Genomic DNA, 20,986 nt, shown 5'->3' with positions numbered 1-20,986 from the left:
GTGGGAGTTGTCGGTCATTCCCTTATATCGAGTTGGAGCTATGGGGTGGGCTTGCAGGGGCAGGCAGGGATGCAGAGTCTCGTGAATACTCGTGCAGGAGTGCCCTTAAGAGGGGCACCGGGCGGTCTTGAGAATGTGCGTGGTATAATGAAAAATAGGAGTCGGAGGCGGAGAGTGTGGGAGAGGCAGGGGCATCAAGATGTGGGATAGAGGCTGCTTCGGATAGGGCCACAGAATGTGTGGAGTCTAGTGAAGATTCCCTGTCAGTAATAATAACAATCGGGGTGGTGGCGGAATACTCAGAAGGAGCAGAATGTTCACAGGAAGCGGAGTGGAGGGTGGATATGGTAGAACAGTTAGATGAGTGGTCAGGCCAAAGCAGGTCAGGACAAGTGGTGTCCGGAGATGGCGGCAGAGATGTATGTGCGCGGGCAGCAAATAAGTCAGCCAAGGATAGCGTAGAAAAGCGGACCTGAGTATTGGGGGTGAAGGTGACCCCCATAATTTCCGAAGTGGCAGAGAGGATGTCACGTTGATGGTCTGTGAGTTCAGTTAGTTCATTAAAAGTAGTGTTTTGGACGGCTAGAGCAGTGCCATGCACTAGATGGATATTGAAATTGATGATAAGTGGGGGGATATTGGACATAACGGTCAGAGAGGGCGCAGTGGCGGTGGCAAGGAGCGAAGTAGGAATACTACCATCCCCCGTTTGGCTACCAGTTGCAAGGCAAATGGGAGACAAAAAACGCCTGTGATAGGGAGCGGTGAAGCAAGGAAAAATGATGTGGGACAGGAGGCAGAACGAAAAGAGCAGGAGTCAGGGGGTAGTGTGTGAAAGGCCGGCAGCCTACCTGGCGGGACGCAGCTGGTAAGGGGTGGAGAGGTGTAGCACTGCAGTCCAGACAACCCCTAACTGGCAGCCTTGGCACCCGGCTATTGTGTGTGAAAGTGTCAAGAGCAGCAACAGGTAGATGAACTAACTGGTGTCCATGGCACCCGACTACTGGGCATGTGAAAGTGCCAAGGAAGCAACAGGAGTAGCAGGGGCTGATGTATGACAAGAGCACCTAGGCACTGTGTTATTAAAAGACCAACACACAAGCACAAAGCATGAAGCACAATGACACATAAAAAAAGACAGCAAAACGTTAAACAGAGCACATTAATGAAAAATAAATGAGGAGACAATAAAATTGATGCATAGTGAATAAATATTGTACAGTCAGAAACCTAGATATGAATTCTCACTACGAGGAAAAAACCAGAGATCAGAAAGCAAGAGGGAGAGAGATGTCAGCAGCACAGAGGAGAGAGAGAGAGACCACGAGAGAGACCACAGGAGGTGAAGGGCGGAGGCGGGGGTGCGAAGCTGAAGAGCAGAGAGTGCATAGAGAAGGGGAGGGAGAGGGCAAGGAAGGGGAGAGCAGCTTATTTTGCAAGATGAAGAAAGGAAGAAGAAGGAAAGAAAAGAAGGGGTGGAATCAGAAGAGAAAGGGAGAAAGTGGTGAACGAAGGCAGCGCAGCTAAGGCAGCCGGGCTGGAAACCACAGGAGTGGAAGGCGGGTGAAGGCTGCGAAGTAACCACAAGTGACTTCCCCTTTTCGATGCAGTGAGCTGCGCAGCCAAAATGGAGTGTCAGGGAAAGACACGACGATGAAAAAGAGTTTAATAAAAGAGAAGAATGTTACACTCAACCATGCAGAATGAGGTCGTCAAGGGTAGAGCTGAAGACAGGAGAGAGGCCTGTGAAATAATGTGATCCGAAAGGACAAAACGGGCAAAGAAGGGAAGCACGCATTGAAAAAGGGACCCTATGGAAGAGAAAACCACACTGTAGGTAAAACCCATAGGAACAGGAAAAGAAACAGCCGGTCAAATGCAAAGTCAATATAAAAGGGAACACAATGAGGATTCAAACCTCGAACCAACATAGAGGACGTTCAACCTCGAACCACAATTGAGGACTCTAACCTTGAACCAAAACGGAGGACGTTTAACCTCGAATCACAATAGAGGACTCTAACCTCGAGCCCAAAATGGAGGACGTTTAACCTTGAACCACATTAGAGGACTGTAACCTTGAACCAAAATACACAATATAATTAGAACTACGTATGAACAAATGAACTCGAGAGCCATGATCACACACAGAGGCATAGAGGGTGCAAATCATGGCAAGACAGACCGCTACAGGGGAGCGAGGAGTCAGATAGAGAGACCCCAAGGACCCCAACTCACACCACATACCAGGGACCGGAGTAACTCAAGGACAAAAAATGAAAAATATCCCTGACTTACCCAGTGGCCGGCAGTGGGGAGAGAAGGGGGTCCGTGGGCAGTCCGCCGGAGTGTCCCAGGTCCGCCGCAGGGAGGAACAGTCTGCACGATGAAGTCGTGGTTGCCAGCTGAAGAAGGGTAATTCTAACCCCTCCTGGTGTGGTCTACCGCAGCTTAATCACAGTTTGTCTAAAAATAATAAACACGAGTGTGAAACAGAGACCTTGCATTGGAGTGGCACTTTATTTACTAAGTCATTAACACAGCAACAGAAATATATTCATCTATTCATTAGCTTGAGAGAATATTAAGATCACAGTTGCAATCAGTCAGAAATAGCAGCACAAAATACTTATCAATAAACATACGGGTGCCTAGAAGGCAATCCTGAAATGAGAAAACTGATCATCCAAGAATTACAATTTAAAAGTACATTAAATGCAATGAATTGGGGGAGGATGAAAAATCTAGCATAAGAGAGGAGGCTAAAAAGGAAAAATGTTATCTCAATTGGGCTCTACCACCTGAAAGAAGGTTTCCTAAGCCCAATGCAGATATACGGCCGGCCGGGAACCCACAGCGTGCAAGGCACTGCAAAAGAGTTCTGGGCGCCCACTGTGGTGTTGGCTTTTTATACCTGTTTGAGACCGAACTATGAAACCACATTTGACGCAGGTTCTTGACTGCACGCCTACAGTTGTGTTGCTAACACAGAAGTGGTTTCACAGAGGTTTCACAGTGGGCAGGTGTTTGATCGGATGGTCAGCCATGCTTGACGTCAGTTTATGAACAAATCATATTTTTATCATACATTTCTCGGAACGTGTACATGAAAGCGGAATTTGAAACAGGTGTTGTCGAGGCAAGATGCTGTCTTTAGTTACATTTGAGAAAGCTCGGAAAGGTTCATAATATAAAAATGAAGCAAATAATACTTGTGAAATACCGAAGATGTTCCAGCTGGTCTCGTCTATGTGTGATATTGGCTATTCTTGCAACTGGAAAGTTTTTGTGGTTGGCCAAGCTCCCTCGCAGTGTTGGGCACAAGAGTAATTCATATATGAGATCAGTGGGGCCTAGGAGATTTTATTATTGAGGAGGATAAGAACTGAGGCACTGGCCTTGGGCCTATGTGGATGTGTCAAGGGAGGTGTGAGCTACTATGGCACTAGTGACTGTGTAAGATAAAAATGATCAAGTTAGCACATTTCCAGGTTGTATTTGGTGGGGCCTATACAGGGGCCTTCATGCTGCATGGGTCGATAGTTATTTATTTATATGGTAAAACGCGATCCTCCATCAGATCCCCTAAGCTATGATTGTGCTGTCTGGGGTCGGGCCACAACTCCAAAGCCTGCAGTGACTGTGCGTTGATGAACCGAAAGGCTATCAGGGACTGCGAGGTGACAAAGCTTTACATCAGCAAGCACAAAAAGACTCCTTGTCGTGGCTGCTCTCAGTCACGGTCCATGTCCAAGGTTGGATCCCGGTCACGTTCCTGCTCCAGGAGTCCCTGAATCCTCTCGTGAGGCAGGTCTTCATCGTGGACCAAGTCCTCAGATAAACCAAAAAAAGAACTTTGAGAAACCAAAGTGGGACTCTGCTCCCTCACAGCACTAGCATTTGCAGGAGCAGGCACTGGGGCAGCACCAAGCTTCTTGATGATCTTGCGCCTGAAGTCAGCCAACTTCAGAGCTGATCCTGCAACTGGTGCTGGCACTACCCAAATATCCGGGGCCAATTGCCATACTCTATCAGATTGAATAGTTCCACACAGCCATGCTCAAGCTCTTTGCATCTTTACCAACTCCATTTGGAGTACCTTGGGGCCCCTGGAGCCTAAAGGCTTTCCATCTGGGATACCAGCAGCGGGTTTGGCCTCAGTCTCAGTTGGGCCCTCCAAGTCACTTCTGCCTCCGGCTTCACTTCTGACCTGCTTCCAGCCCTGTTGAACTGCGCTAGCCCTGGGTGCTTTGATGCCAATACCAACTACATCAAAACTGAAGGAGGAGGACCTGATCATTGTTTGTAATGTCGAGCTGACAGTGATCTGACATCGACCAAATTTGCACACCATTTCCGCCTGAAGCGCCTCTTGCCTGAACTTAGCAGCCCAACAAGGGAGGCAGTACACTCTGCATTCCCTTTTTGGTATAGACTCTGACAATGATTATGACCGAGGTGTTGAGTTCGCTCAACCCTACCAAGATGATGATTGGTCCGAGGACTTCATGGTGGTTAGTGGTCTTGATACCTCCACAGAAAGGTGTCTCCTCTCGCCCTGGGAATCAGCCACAGAGGTATTCACTTTGTACGCCATAGTCATGCATAGGGTGGCCAAAGTTTTAGACCACCAGCTCTTCACCTTGGAGGTCAAAACGAATATTCTAACAGAAATCCTTCAATCAGGACAAATTTCTTCTGAGCCCCTTCTCCCATTTAATGAGGCACTTGCAGACACCTTACTGGGGGCCCGGGCCAAACATTGCTTTCCTCTTGCATCCTCCTTCACCCGAGAGGCTTGTGGTGAAAGCTTCCATGAGCTGGTCTGGTGTGTATTCTTTCCCCTCCACTCCTGCTGACAGGGAATCTAAGATAGTGGAAATGTTTGGCAAACGTGTTCTTTCTTCCAACAGTCTGGGCCCTCTAAACAGTTAACACCAGCTGCTTGTTGGGTTGCTACTCCCCATGCCCTTTGAAATTCGGTGGCAGGAGTCCTTCCTGGTGTGCCTGAAGACCTTCAATTTGTTCTATCCCTGTTCTAACTCAAGCAATCCAAGATGGTAATGATGCAGCCAAGTTCACAATTTTTTGTTGCTTGGACACCACCGATTCCATTGGCACATAGGTACCAGTGTTGCCATTTACCGTAATGCCTGACTGCGAATAGGGCTGCTGCTCACTCTCCAGGCCTCTCCACCCCTCCTAGCCAACTGCAGCAGTTTCACCACTCTTTTTGTAGGTTTGGCCGAGATGCCCCTTACTGCAAGCCTATACATACTCCTCAGGAGACCCAGCTGTTTCGTGGTTTGAGGCTCACATCACCCACGCATCCAAGGTCAGCATGCCTCCCAGTCCACCACCACTCCTGCAGCCCCACCTGCCAAACCTCTTTAGGGTGCCCTTAATGGAGCACAACCACTCAGTGGAAGACAGAATTCATTTCTAGGTTGGCATACGACCACTCTGGACAGGTGGGTTCTACAGTTCTCAGGGGTATGCCATACCATTACTTTCTTCCCCGTCGCACCTTCCACCATCTTCCCATGACTCTCCTTTTTGCGGAAGGAGGTGCAAGCCCTTTTGGTCAAAGGGACTATCAAGAGGGTGCCGGCACCAGAAGTAGGTTGTGGTTGTTATTCCTGCTAATCTCTGGTGTCCAACAAGGACAGACGCCTTCAGCCTAATCTAGATCTGTGCCCTCTCAATGCCTTCATCTGGGAGGAGAAATTCAAGATGCTCACCACGGCCCAGGTTATGCCGACCCTGGAGACTGGATGGTGGCACTGGACTTGCAGCACACCTATTTTCACATTCCCGTCCAGCTGCCCGATGGGCGCTACCTGCGATTCTTGGAGGGACAGATGCATTTTTAGTTTTCTATGCTCGCTGTTGGTCTCACCAGTGCTTGTTGGGTGTTCATGAAAGTGCTGGCAGTGGTGGCAGCACACCTTTGGAGTTTTTGAGGTGCCAGTCTTCCTCTCCCTCGATGACTGGCTGTCAACCACCTCCAAACTATGGCCTAGTGTCATCTTTGCATTTACCATCAACGTGCAAAAGTCACATTTGACTCCTTTTCAGATGCTCCCCTTCATCGGAGCAATTCTGGTTCAGTTTTGTGCCTTTCACCAGGAAAAGAGTCCAGGACATTCAAGCTATGATCCGGATCTTTCATCCTCAGTCCTGGATTTCAGTATGGTTGACCGTGAGGCTGCTGGGAGTGATAGCCTCCTGCATCCTGCTGGTTGAGAACACTAGGTGGCATATGAGGACTCTACAGTGGAGTCCGACGTCCTAGTGGGCCCAATGTCCAGGTTTTGGGGGGGACTGCAAAAGATCTGCAGTGGTCATTGCTTTAACGCACTTTGGTTGGTGCCAGACCCCTCTTCCTTCCCCACCCAGAGCTGGCAGTGATGACCTATGCATCACTTCTGAGTTGGTTTGGCAATGTAGGAGAGGTGGAGATCAGAAGCCTCTGGTCGTCAGCAGAGTTCTGGCTCCACATCCAGAGCTGAGAGCCATTCACTTGGCGCTGAAAGCATTCCTTCAATCAATCCAGGAGAGGCTAGTACAGGTGATCATGGACAACACCACAACCATGTGGCACTGCAACAAACAGAGGAACAAGAAACAGGAGTAAACCCGTTATCTCAGTTGAGACCGGGCAAGCAGTGTAGCAAAGGACAATATCTCAACTGGTTAATCATGTACAGGGACCATTAAGTTTAGAATAGATCGTAGCGACCAGGCCAAGGAAAACAAGGGAGACCAAAAAGAGGGTAGATAGTTCTTATTTGTAGTTAGAAGTACATAGCACAACTAAATTACAGTAACCATAACAAACATGTGAGCACTGGGGGTGTGGTGTTGAGTGAAACGGTGCAGTGACACAAGTGTGAGAGAACAACGTGAGGCGGCGCAGGATAAATAAACAATGAGGGTCAAACGGAATATTTACAAGTATTAACAATTATAGACATCATTTCATTGTTAGAGAGTGACCCTGTTGAATTGCCACGGTTGGCATTGTTGAGTCGACGGCGTTTCAACCTCATAAACTTGAGGACATCATCAGGACTAAGGTTACAGTCAATTCAATGAGTACTTCTCATGACGTGAGAGGGAAAATACTCGTTGACTCAATCAATGGAGAGCGAAGGCGTCCAAGCGACAATGGAAGAATAACTGTGAAGTGATCAAGGCGAAAAAGTAACTAGGCCAATGAAGGGTCAGGTGTCGACGGCGCTCGGAGTGGGATAGACGATCAATTGGCCGGTGAAAGATATCCGGGATACAGGCCAAACCGGGTTAAGTCCGGTATTCAGGAAAACGAATGAAGCGTCTCGGGCTGAAACGCTTCATTCGTCTATCCCACTCCGAGCGCCGTCGACACCTGACCCTTCATTGGCCTTGTTACTTTTTCGCCTCGATCACTTCACAGTTATTCTTCCATTGTCGCTTGGACGCCTTCGCTCTCCATTGATTGAGTCATCGAGTATTTTCCCTCTCACATCATGAGAAGTACTCAGCCTGGTCGCTACGATCTATTCTAAACTTAATGGTCCCTGTACATGATTAACCAGTTGAGATATTGTCCTTTGCTACACTGCAACAAACAGGGCAGGGTGGGGTCACGGACCCTGTACCAGGAGGTGTTGCACGTCTCAAAATGGCTGGACTACCATGGAATTTTCCTGATGGTGAACCACCTGGCGGGCTCTTTGAATACCAGGGCAGACTAACTCAGCCATCAGTGCCCAGTGAATCACGAGTGCCATTTGCACAGGAATGTAGTGTACGGACTCTTCTGTGAATGGGGATAGCCTTTGCTCAATCAATTCGCATCACAGAGAACACAAAATGTCAGCACTACTTTGCGTTGGATTTAACAAGGGGTCTCTCGCTCAGACACTGATTCTGCCTTGAACTCAGGACTCCTGTATGCCTTTCCACTGATACCACTCCTGCACCGAGTTCTCAAGAAGATCAGGACTTACCGTGCCAAAGTCATGGCTTCGGATTGTGCACGGAGAGTATGGTATCCCGAACTCCTGGGCTTATGCATATGTACTCTGATCAGGCTGCCCCTCCAGGAGGACCTGCTGTTGCAGCACCATGGCTGGGTTCAGCACTTGCGTCTTCACAATCTTCACCTTCATGCTTGGAGATTGAGTGGCAACAGCTGAACATCTTTGATCTTCCTCCAGAGGTAGTTGATGTTATCTTGACAGTCAGGCGTCCCTCGAGAAAGATGTATACGCCTGCCATTGTGATTTGTTGCGGCACATGCCAGACTGACACCCTTCAGGCAAGTTATCTGGCGCACTGTTGTTTGTCTTGTCTTTTGCATGCCAATGCTTTTGGCACAGTTAAGGGTTATTCTTTTGGCCCTTTAGACCTTCTTACGGGTGCCAAATCAGCTCTCTTTGTTTAAGTCACCAGTTGGGATGCAATTTTTGAAAGGGCAACAAAAAGTATGTTTCCCCCTTTTGTTGTGCCCTAATGGGACCTTAGTGCCAGTTCCCCCTGCTGCTTTTCTGTTCTCTCTCTCTCTATTGTAATTCAACGTTGTCTAGTACTGTTTTTTTTGGCTCATTTTTTTTCTAAATTTTGCATTCCTTCCCTCTATCTCCTTCCCATCTACTCCATTAGCTGTCTGCTGCCATAACTTGTATTACACTGTTGCCCACTGCTCAGTCCTCTGCTTATTTTTAGTTTTAATATTAAACTGTAAGTTCATTTTGACTTTGTTTTTCCTCTGTTTATTTTTAACTTAATATTAGACTGTAAGTTCGTATTGCTTGTGTTTCCTGCTCCTGTAATTCACTGGCTTGCCCCCGCTGCCCGCTCGCTTTTCCCACGGTTTTCTGCCTCATCTCCCTCCCACTTAATGCCTTGTGCCAGCCATGCGTACCACCACACAGCACCCCTCCCTCCTTCCAGGACCTACTTAATGGAGGCCGCAGAATGGCCACGCAGCGGATGCATGCAGACAGGCATGCCACTGCCGTGCCAAAGGCCAGCCCATCTGTGCCCGTCAACATCTAGACCGCGCCCAGCACCAGGAGCACTGGCTTTCCCGCTGAGCTCCTAGCCATGGACCCCAGGCCCCCGCAACAACACTGCTGCCTCAACTCTCCATGATCAACAGTAGGACCTTTTTCCTGCTGGCACTGTCTCTTCTCCTGCAACACCAGAGCACCCACATGCACACACGATGAGCACACACCACACCAGCCATGGCTGCTTCAGAACAACTCCACTGCCTGGTGCTCAACACACAATCACTCTGCAAGCACACCACCAAGATCTGGGACACCATCACCTCCCTCATCAAGACATGGCTCAGCCACGCATCCACGCCTGACATCGCCTGAGCAACACCCAATGGCTACAGGATAGCACACAGAGACCGCATCAATAAACATAAAGGCGGAATCCCTATCATCCAGAAAGAAACAATCCACTGCACCACCACCACAGACGACAACATACCAATCATGATGGAACACCCCAACTTCCAACTCCAAATTAGCAGTAAAACCACCAAAAGAGGCATCCTCACGTACAGCTCCTGGACCATGTACTAGCTTCATGACGTCATCCCTGAATTCATTGCCCCGCTCGCCATTGACTCCAAACACTACATCTTCCTCTGAGATATCAATCTCACCTTGACGATCTTAACGCTCCAACACCACCAACCTCCATAACGCATGAACAAAGTCGGTGTCACCCAACTAGCCATAAACCCCACACACATCGCAGGAAAATCACTGAACTTCATCTTCACGACCAGCAACAGAATTAAGTACAGCCATGACACCGAGCTCCCCTGGACAGACCACACCATCGTCCACTTTACCATCACAGAATTCCCAGGCACCGCCACCAAGCCACCCAACACCTCTCACCACAGCAGGAACTAAGTGCCAGAGAGCCAGTGGACCAAAGCCCTTAGCCCCTCCCACCCTGGCACCGCAACCAACCTAGAACAGGCTGTCAAGAACCTGTCCACTTGGATCACTGATTGCGCTGTCAAAGTCACAGCTGTCAAATCCACCAAACTCAAGAGGCCAGTTGGTACACCACAGAAATCAGAACTATAAAACGCAACTGCAAGCAACTTGAAAGTAAATGGCACACCATCAAGGAGCCCATAGACCAAGCTACATTCAAGACATTCCTCAACAAATACCCCCACCTCCTGAAAAAGACAAAATGGAGTGCCCTTACCGACTTCATCGAAGCCAGTTCTAGCCACAGCAAAGAGCTCTTGAGCATCGTCGGAGAGTTCTCCATCCCTTCAGCCACCTAAAACTCCATCGCTCCCAACCAGGAACTCTGCAACACCCTGATGGACTTCTTCCATGACAAGATCTCCACCGTCTACAATAACTTTGAACCCCAACCCACCGCCGCCAACTTCCTCAGCTGCCTTCCTCCCATAAATGCAACCTGCACACCTGTTGGGACCAGCTCACCACACATTACACCACAGCCATCATGAACTCCATCCACCCATGGACCCTGTCCCCACCACTTCTTCAAACTCTGAAGCAAGATGATAATCAACAAGGTTACTGCCATTTTCAACGCATCCATCACCACTGCCACCTTTCCTGAGGAATGGAAACACTCAGATGTCAAACCCCTTCTCAAGGAACCGTCTGCTTACCCCAGAAAACTCAAGAACTACTGGCCCATCTCTCTGCTCGCTTTCCCACCAAATTACTCTGAAAGGCCATCAACTGCCAACTCATCTGGAGAAAAACAATATTCTGGACACCTCCCAATCTGGATTCTGCGCCAACTGCAGCACCAAAACCGCCATGATTGCTGCCACCAACGACATCAGAACCCTCCTTGACCGGCAGAAACGGCAGCCCTGATCCTCCTTGCCCTCTCAGCATCGTTCAACACCCTATCGCACCACACCCTCATCAGGAGGCTTCACCACATTGGAATCCAAGGAGACATCCTCAAATGGATCACTTCCTTCCTCACCGGTAGAACTTAGAAAATCCACCTACCACCCTACACCTCAGAAGCTAAGAAAATCACCTGCGGTGTCCCTCAAGTCTCGTCCCTCAGTCCTACACTGTTCAACACTGCATGACTCCCTAGGCCAACATCGACAGAACCCATGGACTAAACATCATATCCTACACCAATGACATCAAGCTCACCCTCTCATCAGAAAACCCTCCACCACCATGGACAATTTCCTCAGGTGTATGACGAGCATCACTGGCTGGATGAAAGTCAACTACCTAAAACTCAACAGAGACAAAACGGTGCTGAACTTCAGGAACAACACCTCTACATGGAACAACTCCTGTGGCCTTCCGAACTAGGACCCTCACCAACTCCTACATACCGTGCCTGCAACCTTGGCATCATCCTGGACAGCCAGCTCACCATGAAAAGCCAGATCAACCAGTCTCCTCTACCTGCTTCCTCACTCTAAGCATGCTCTGTAAGATCTTTAAATGGCTCCCCGTCCACACCAGATGACTGTCACTCAAGCCCTAGTAACCAACCACCTGGATTATGGCAACACACTCTACGTAGGAGTCACCTCACACCTCCTAAAGAGACTGCAGACCCTACAGAATTGTGTAACTAGACTCATCCTCGACCTCCCAAAGTGGACCCACATCACCCCCACCTCAAGAAGCTCCATTGATTTCCCATTCAAAAGAGATGTCAATTCAATATGATGATCCACACCTACAAAGGACCAGCATACATCAATCACCGCCTGAACTTCCGCCAAGCCTCTAGACACGTACACTCCGCCTCCCTCGCTCATCCCCCGCATCCACTGAAGCAACAGTGGAGGATACTCCTTATCTTTATCTCGCTGCAGAGTCCTGGAATGACCTCCCCCTTCACCTCCAGACGACACCCTCTCTATTGGAATTCAGGAAAAGACTGCAGACCAAGCATTTCAACGTAATCCTCCCTAGCAGCAGGGTTGTCAGCACCTGTTTACCCTGATTAGCTGTGCTTTATAAGTCCTGTTTGATTGATTGAATAGTCTGGTCCTTATCTATCTCATGTGTACCCCGTTCGAGCCTCTTAAAAGTTGTCCCCTGCGGCTTCTTACCATTAAGACTCTAGTCCTCGTCGCCATTATCTCGGCGCAACGAGTAAATGAGCTTCAAGCTCTTTGTGCCAATTCTGTATAGATGACCTTCTTCCAAGACACCATTCCACATGTGCTGTGCATTCAGATCTGCTATGCATAGGCCAAAAATCAGCCTCCAGAAGGACTGTGTGCCCGTTCTAGCAGAGCAAAAGCTGCTACCACTGCATCAGCATGCCATGTCCCTATCATAGACATATGCCAGTTGGCTAGTTGGCCGTCCGTCCATACATTCGTGAAGCACTACTGTCTGGGCAGACAGGCTCGCTGAAAAGGGCATTTTACCCGCATGGTTCTGCAGAATTTTCAGGTTTGAGTCCATTCACAGACCCACCTCCAAATTGGTATTTCTTTGTCTTCTATTCAAAAGGTGAGGAATCTGCGACTAGAAGTCACTATCAGAAGAACAAGTTACTTATCTTCGATAATGCTCTCTGGTAGAGACTCTTTCTAGCCACAGATTACTCACCGACCCTTCCATCCACCCTATTCTGTGATTGGACTCTGTCCATTACAAGAATCACAAGTATGGAAATCTGCATGCTGGTAGCCAATTTGTTTTTGGGGCTCTGCATCTGGGGGCTCAGACAGCCTCAAAAGTGACTGACGTTAGCACGTAGAGGGGCCCCTATGAAGGCTCCGCCCGTCATTTCCAGAGTGGAATGGCATCAGTGCGGAGTCATAGAGCGCTGCCGACCAGCATGTAGAGGTACTGCTGAAATGTTTCCAGATCCAGCCTGACACCTGTGAAATATTCAAAAGGTGAGGAATCTGCATCTACATAAAGTCTCTACCAGAAGAGAGGATCAAAATTGTTCACTAAAGACATTGAAATTGAAGCTCCAATGTGGATGTTATCACTGCATTTAGAGACCATTCAGTGCCTTCTAACTAAGCTCACCACACTTGTGGTTCAAGCTTGAAGCAAAAACATTAATAGTCTAGCACGCTGATGCTGATGTAAAAATGGTAGGCTCAAAATGGAGACAGTGAAGAACAGATGCTTAATTTTTATTGGTTAAAACTTTGTCTCACTAATAAAGCTGTCAGTTGGCACCATTTGTATGGGCTTGATTGCTGAAAAAAGTGTCTGTGCAGTTTCATTTTCTTGCCTATTCTTTTCTTGTAATCCAGGGCTCTGAAGGACCAAAGGGACTGAAAGGAACAGTTGGCCCCAAGGGATTCACTGGTATCCAAGGCATCAAGGGGAGTAGGGGATCCAAGGGAAAAATTGGAAATAAGGTAAGACATGTAAGGTATCTATTGGGAGGGAGTAGCCAATAGAGTGTGTGGCACAATAGGAAGCAGACTGAAGCTTTGGTACTAGGAGTTGTATGTGAGTGACTTGATTCTGAAATGGAAAATTGTTCTCCTCTCATTGGCTTGGTGGGTCAACACTAAACTACCAGCTAGAAGTATCAATTGTGCATTCATAAGGTATGAATGGCATTCTGGACATTTTATCCAACTGCACTTTGTATAGTGGGACTTGAGTTTTTCTTGTTCTTTAATATGCACTGGCCCATAGGCATGTATGCATTTGTTATTATTTATAAAGGGACAACTAGCTATGGAGCAATGGATCACTGAGATTACAGTTGAGGAATGAAACACTGCTGAGTCAAGTGTAGGGGTTACAGACCAATTTCAGATTGCATCCAATGGGGATGAGGGAAAAGGCAGAGGGAGAGTTTCTTCATTGTTGCGCTTAGGCCCAGGGAGCTGGAACGCTGTTTTTGATCCCTGGTGAGGTGCTTCATGCAGATGGTAAAGCAGCATGGTACACAGAGAGAAGTTATTCCAGGCAAGTATAATAAAAAAGGCTTGTATCCTGGTCTTTTATTTCATACAGTTTGAGATTTCAAGTGTGATGATATCATGACTCCTTTGTTGCCTACATCTTCTGAGGTGATTGTTTTACATCAAGGTCATTTGGTGGGATCTTTGTGTAAATTAACAAATTCATTATTAAGATGTTACATTGAACTTATTACCAAGACAACATTACCAAAATTTATTTTTGGTTATTTTTCGTCACTATTGAAACATTATTTTCAGTTGGGGGCAGGGCCGGACTGGCTACCGGGCGTTTTGGTGGGCTGCAAAGCTGGGGGGGGCGATTTCACTGCGGTGGGGGCTGATTTTGTGGATGGGGACCCGTATGTACTTCTAAATCAAGAAAGCAAAACAAATGGTTTTAAAGCATACTTTAAAATCATTTGGTTATGCATTGTTTACGGTAGCCAGTCCGGCCCTGGTTGGGGGACCCATGCCCTCTTCTCAACCCTCACCCATACCTGTGTAGATTACCTCTAGTCCATTTACCCCATATTATTCTTCTATATTGGATACTCTCTGCTGCATATATGAACCTTTTGCCCAGGCACCAAACTTGATACAAACTTTTTTCCAGCATGACAGGTTGCAATGCTAGATTACCTTGCTTGCTGTTGGTCATGGACTTGCTCGGTTTAACTGAAAATGACCTATAAGATCCACAGGAAGCTCCAAAGGCAGTGATGAAGTTTTATCCTTATTTTTGCAAATCCACAGAAACAGGATCCAGAGCAGTGATGATCTACTGAGTGCTTTGAACAGACTTTTTCACAATGTTTATCAGAATTTGTTTAGAAACATTGGGCCGTATTTATGTAAGGGTTTCATTGCTTTTGTACCACGCAGTGGGGTGCACGCACAATGCAACCCTAAAATGCGATTTATCAATCCACCCAAGGCCACTTTGCGTGGCCCTAAGTGGCTTGATAAATCCAGAGTAACGCAACGCAGCACAAATGGCTGTGTTGCGTTACTCTGCCCCAAGGAGGCGTTCCATGGGTGGTGCGTGGGTATTCCCGTGCAAAGCCCATTGATATTGATGCATTCCCAGAATTAGCATTGTTCGTAGATCTGGGAATGCACTAACATGCTACATCTTTCCAGAGGAGGCTTAATGAGGAGAAATATCTTTATTTCTTCTTGTTTCTTCCTCTTTCTATGTGTGCTGCATTCTGCAGTGTACATAGAAAAAGGAAAAGGTCTCAGGGGATTGTTTTTGTGCAGGAACGTGTCCCTTCCTGCACAAAAACAATCCTGTTTACAATGCAGGCACCCTTGCACCATGCATTGGCGCTAGGCAGCACATTGTAAGCCAGTGCTGGGAAAAAGCAGAAATGCACCATATTGTGTTAAGTGTTTTGCATTATTGCCCTGTATCTGTCATGCAGCACAGCACAGCAAGGTACATAATTATGCCCCATAGTAATGTCACCATTGAAATATATTTGATGGGTAACCACAGATTTCTCACCGGCTGAATTCCCCCAGGTGCCAGACTGGATCCGGAAAATGTTCTAGCAATTGCTCCCTTAACCAATAAGTGGTGCCATCGGGCTTCCCAGCGTTCTCACAATGCCTCCAGAAGTGATGCATGGAGCCATACATAGGTGCCACTCTTGTGCGTTGACGCCAGACTTTCTTGGGGTTTCACTGACTCCAAAATATTTTTTCCATGTAGTGTGGTAGGGAACTTTCTCCTTTGCAGATCACAAGTTTCAAATCACGGCGCAACTGCAGGAAGAAGATGTTGGTTACAGAGCCGCACAATGTCTGCCTGTGGTGCCTAGGGTCTGATAATGCTTGAAGTCCTCTGACAAATGCTTTCTGGTGCAACTGAAAAGCATCAGGGAGCAGGAGGTGCAACTTTACATTGCCAAGAACAAGAAACGGGGCACGTTGTGCTCCAATCAAAGTAGCAGGCCCATTCTCACTCCAGATCTTAGTCTCGCTCAAATTCACCATCCTCAAATACGTTGAAAGGCAAGTCTTGGTATGAATGCAAGAAGTTAGGGTAGGATTCATACCGTCCTGTCACTCCTGCCCCAGAGGGAATTAGAATAGTCAGCACGTGAAGGACCTGACTTACTCCTTCTTATCCCACTGGGAGCCCACTCGGAGCCAGCTTCTGGTGCACCCATGTTCCCCGGCCAGTTGTTGACCTTGCAGCAGACAGAGCTCTTTAGCAAGGCCATGCTACAAATTCAAATGATGCCAGGTCCCACTGGAATATCTGTGGGCTCTAAGAAGCTACAGGGGTTCCTTATCATACGTCTGCACATGGGACTAGCCCTAGCATCGACTGACACCAGTGGGTCTTCTATTAGCACCGGTCCGTGCCTCCACTCCTGCGCCAAAGGCCTCGTGCATTCTATCTCCTCTGTTGCCTAGACTTGTCTACTCCAGATCGAACCCCCCTGCTTGTTTCTGATTCTGAGTAGACATCAGCCTGCACCAGGCCTCTGTCCTGCTATTAGATAACCAAGGTGTAGCCACCACTTTTGGAAAATTCCCATCCTCTGCCTCGACACCAGTGCTACTATAATTGTTTGGATCCAATTCGGATAACATTCTAGACCTTCAAAATGTCCCACAAATGCAACATGCCAATGAGGAAGCAGATAATTTACCCCCCCCCCCCCATTACACTGATGCTGGCCTATATTTAGACTTACAGAATACCAGTATCCTGAATACTTCCCTTTAGGCAGAGCTGGACTTCCCATCAGGCGCACCCTTGGTAGAAAGTGCTTCTTATAGTCGAAAAAGTCCACAGGCCAGCAGATGTGTTGGATCTTCAGCTACCCATGATAGAGACTTAGGCAAATCTACAGAAATTAAGAGAAGTCTTGAATCCTGGGGCTTCTATTACAGAGTCCTTGTTGCCCTTTAATGACGCTTTGGTAGAGACATTAATGGCCTGCTGGTCAAGCCATGCTCAGCTTTCCCCAATAAATCATCCTGTGGCTGGGCATCATAGGTCTGTCCCTGGGGATGATTGCTTTGAAGTCCCTGAATATTGTCTGCCTGCTGGGATGCTAAATACAGACCTTTGGGAGATGGCCTCTGAGAAGTTGCTGTCCATTCCAGATGAATTCTGGAATGCGTTTTTTCAAACAGTTCAAGACAAACTGGAATCGGCTATGTATCTTTGTAAGAGCAGAACAGGACACAGTGGGCTGTGTATGTCACACCATGGGCACCAGAGTGTTAACCGGGTATCATTCTTGGATGTGTACCACAAGATTTTCTGAGGGCGAGCAGGCATCCCTTATGGGCCTCTGCATTTGATGGCTCCAGGCTTTTTGGAGAAAAGGCTCACTCTGCATTGGAATGCATCGAGGACTACTCTCTATTGCTCCTACCCTACTTGATTTAGTTTGGAATTTGGCAGATCATACCATCATTCTTGTTCGAGAGGTTCAGGATTTTGGCAATGGGGGCCCTAGAGAGAGTCCCAGAGGCGGAGAAGGGCAAGAGATATTACTAGGCCTGGCCAAAATTTAAATTACTCCAGTGAGACAAGAGAAAGAAGAGCAAGAAGTTGAAAATGTCTTCAAATTCATCCGTCCAACGAAGTCATCCGACGAGGCGAAGGAGTGTTGGCATTCTAGGCCTGGCTCGATGGTAGAGGCTGGGCATGGCCACCTCATATTTGGGTGGCCCGTCCCTGCTGGAGCACCTCTAGGCCCGGTGGCTATGGAGGGCCCCTTGGATCCATTGTTGGAGCTGGAGCGACACCGGTCATACCACCTCGGCCTTACGATGACACAAGCACCCACTGGCAGCGCCATCCCCATCATCATACCCGACTCCGACATGGAGCCCGATCGGTGTCTTCCAATTCCAATTCCAACTCCAGCACCCACTGGGGGCAAATCCACCAGACAAGAGCCAATGCATTGCTCCTTTGACACTGGATTTGGTGATGACTGGGAAGAGACCCTGGATCCTTATGAATACCATTTATTAGATGACACTGAGGACAACACCTGGTATGAGGATCCGGTGAATGGCAGTGGCCTGGACACCTCCCCAGATACTGGCTTGGTCTCTCCTCCTACCGTGGCTATGAAGGAGAGAGCCTCATTTGCTATGGTTGTGGGAAGGGTGGCTGAGGTCCTCTACCTTACGCTGCCCTCAGTGGCAGTCAAGACAAATGTCTTGAAGGAGGTGCTTCAACCGGGAGTTACCCAATCTAAATCGCTTCTCCCTTTTAATGAATTGCTCACGGACGTCCTTCTTGAGGACTGGTACAAGAGGACTATTGCCCACCACCATCGCCTCGCCCCAGAGGACCTCAGTTTCCTGACCCAGCACCCCACTCCGGAGAGCTTGGTGATCCAAGCCTCCACTTCCAGAGTAAATCCTGGTGCATTCCCTACCACTCTACTGGACAGGGAATCCAAGAGTGTGGATACCTTTGGGAAGAGGATGTTCTCTTCTGCCAACCTGGCACTGCGGTTGGTGAACACCTCATGCCATTTGGACTGATACTCCCAAACAATCTGAGACTCGGTTGCGCAGGTGCTGCCTGTGTTCTCAGATGAAACCCAAGCCATACTCCCTCAAGCTATTGCTGATGGAAGAGTTCCAGTAACGCTTGCCACTCACTGTGGGCTGGAAATGGCCAACTCACTGAGCAGAGCAATTTCATAGTCCGTGGCCAATAGGAGCCACGCCTGGTTGAGAACCACTGGATTTCGGGGAAGTCCAGGCCTTGCTCATGCACTTGCCCTTTGATGGCTCCCGTCTCTTCAGAGACAAGGTGAACACATTGATAGAGTACTTCAAGGACAGCAGGGCTTCAGCCAGGTCCTTGGGCCTTCCCATGGCCCCTCCTCAACCCCAGACTGTCTTTTACTCCTATTGTGGCAACGGAAGGGGTGCCCAGCTGCGTCCCTGCCTGCTGAACCACCACAGCCAGCAGGCTTCTTCGCCATTTTCACAGACATCGTGGGCCAAGTAGCCAGGTGGCCAGGTAGCCAGCTGATGGGTCAGTCCACCCGACCCAGCAGCCACAGCCTCCAAGCCTCTTTAGTTTGCCCTCTGACCATCATGAGCACCCACTGCGCAACTTGAGGTCACCTTTGCTACTTGAGGTCGATAGCGTCCAACCTTTGGGTTCTCCAGATTTTCCAAAGGGGCTATTCCCTCCCCATTGTGGCTACCCCTCCACCCATGCCACCTGCTTGTTACAGGCTGATGGAGAACCACATTTCATTACTCGGTCAGGAAATGCCAGCTCTCTCAGTCAAGGGAGCCATACAGAGGGTGACGGCATCAGAATTGGGGCATAATTGTTATTCCCATTACTTTATGGTGCCCAAATGGACTGAGGTCATAGTCCTATCCTAGAAATTCAGCCTCTCATTTTCTCCCTGAGAAAGGAGAAATTCAAAATGCTCAAGCTCGCTCAAGTCCTGTCTTCCCTGCACCATGGTGACTGGATGGTTGCGTTGGTCTTACAGGATTCATACTTCCATATCCCCATCCTGCCTTCCCACAGACGTTACCTGCAGTTCACGATGGGCCACAAGCACTTTCAGTTTGCTGTGCTCCCCTTTTGCCTTACCAGTGCCCCATGGGTCTTCACCACGTTTATGGCAGTGGTTGCATCTCATCTGTGAAGATAAGGGATGCCAGTCTTCCCCTTTCTCAACAGCTGGCTGTTGAAGGCGGGCTCAGCCCAGGTGGTCGTCTCCCACCTTCAGACTACAGCGGACCCCCTGCACCCACTAGGGTTTACAATCATTATGCCAGTCACACCTGATCCCTTCTCAGATGCACCCTTTAATCAGTGCAGTTTTGGGTTTATCTTCCTGAGCTACGAGTCCAGGATATTCAGGCTATGATACTATTGTTTCAACCTTTATCTTGAATTTTGGTAAGACTGACTCTGGGGCAGCTGGGCATCATGCCTTCCTGCATCCTGCATGTGATGCATGCCCATTGGCTTATGTGGACGCTGCAAGGGGACCAAACTTCCAGTGGACGCAGCATGTAGGGAATCTCTCTGACATAGTTCAGATCTCAGAAGGCATTGCAAAAGATCTGCAGTGGTAACTTCCGAACTGCGAATGGGTCAGCGGCAGACCCCTTTCCCTTTCCCAACATGATCTGATGGTAGGGACAGAAGCATCACTTCTGGGCTGTGAAAGAGGTGGAGATCAAAGGACTCTGGTCTCCGGCTGGATCTGGGCTCCACATCAACCTGTTGGAGCTCCAGGCGATCCTGTTGACATTGAAAGTCTTTTAACCCTCCACCAAGTGAAGGCTAGGCAGGTGTTCATAGACAACACCACCGCCATGTGGTACTGCAACAAACAGGTCAGGGTGGAGTCGTGGACCCTCTGCCAAGAGGCCCTACATCTCTGGTCATGGCTGGAATATCGGGGCATTTCCCTGGTGCTTCAACACCTTGTGGGCTCTTTGAACATCAGAGATGATGAACTCAGGTGAAGATGCCTAGTGAATCATAAGTAGGGCTTCCGGTTTTATGGTACTTATTTTTGTAACATTTCCGTCTGTATTTATCCATATTTATTTTTTGCCCATCCTATTGGTAGGTATCAATATTTATTTTGTGAATATATGGAGTCATAAAATTGTATATTTCCACATTTATTTACCTGATAAACATGCACTCATACTTTGCTGCCTGTCACGTTTTAGCAAATTAAGCAGCCAAATATAGCAAAACACTACACCTTCAGGTAAATATGAGCATTATAATACAAATATATGTTACCATACACCTGCATTTAGGAAATCTCAACCTGTTTTTAACTTCCCAGCTGTTTTCTTAGAAATCACGAAAAACAGCATGGACAGTCACCCACAAGAAGCAAATTTTTCTGCATTTTTCCGCTTTTATAAATAAATACAGACAAGAAATACTTTTCTGTCTGTAATTATCAGTAAGAACCCATAAAAACAGAAACCCGAAGCCTTAATCATGAGTGACGTCTCCAACCTGAAGTGTTGCAAGGTCTGTTTCAGCAC

At 48.1% G+C, this 20,986-nt stretch overlaps 1 long non-coding RNA gene across 1 annotated transcript in view; it reads left to right on the top strand.

The window, feature by feature from the left end:
* The window catches only part of LOC146833868 (uncharacterized), a 108,988-nt gene that overhangs the window by 61,771 nt on the left and 26,231 nt on the right, over nt 1-20,986 (top strand). The window contains exon 4 of the long non-coding RNA XR_014960282.1: nt 13,283-13,390. This is a non-coding gene — a long non-coding RNA (uncharacterized LOC146833868). The remainder of the gene's footprint in view (nt 1-13,282; nt 13,391-20,986) is intronic.

This window comes from Triturus cristatus, chromosome 4_2 (genome assembly GCF_964204655.1).
Source record: "Triturus cristatus chromosome 4_2, aTriCri1.1, whole genome shotgun sequence".
NCBI classification, from domain to species: Eukaryota; Metazoa; Chordata; class Amphibia; order Caudata; family Salamandridae; genus Triturus; species Triturus cristatus.
This window is presented reverse-complemented; position numbering and strand designations above follow the sequence as displayed.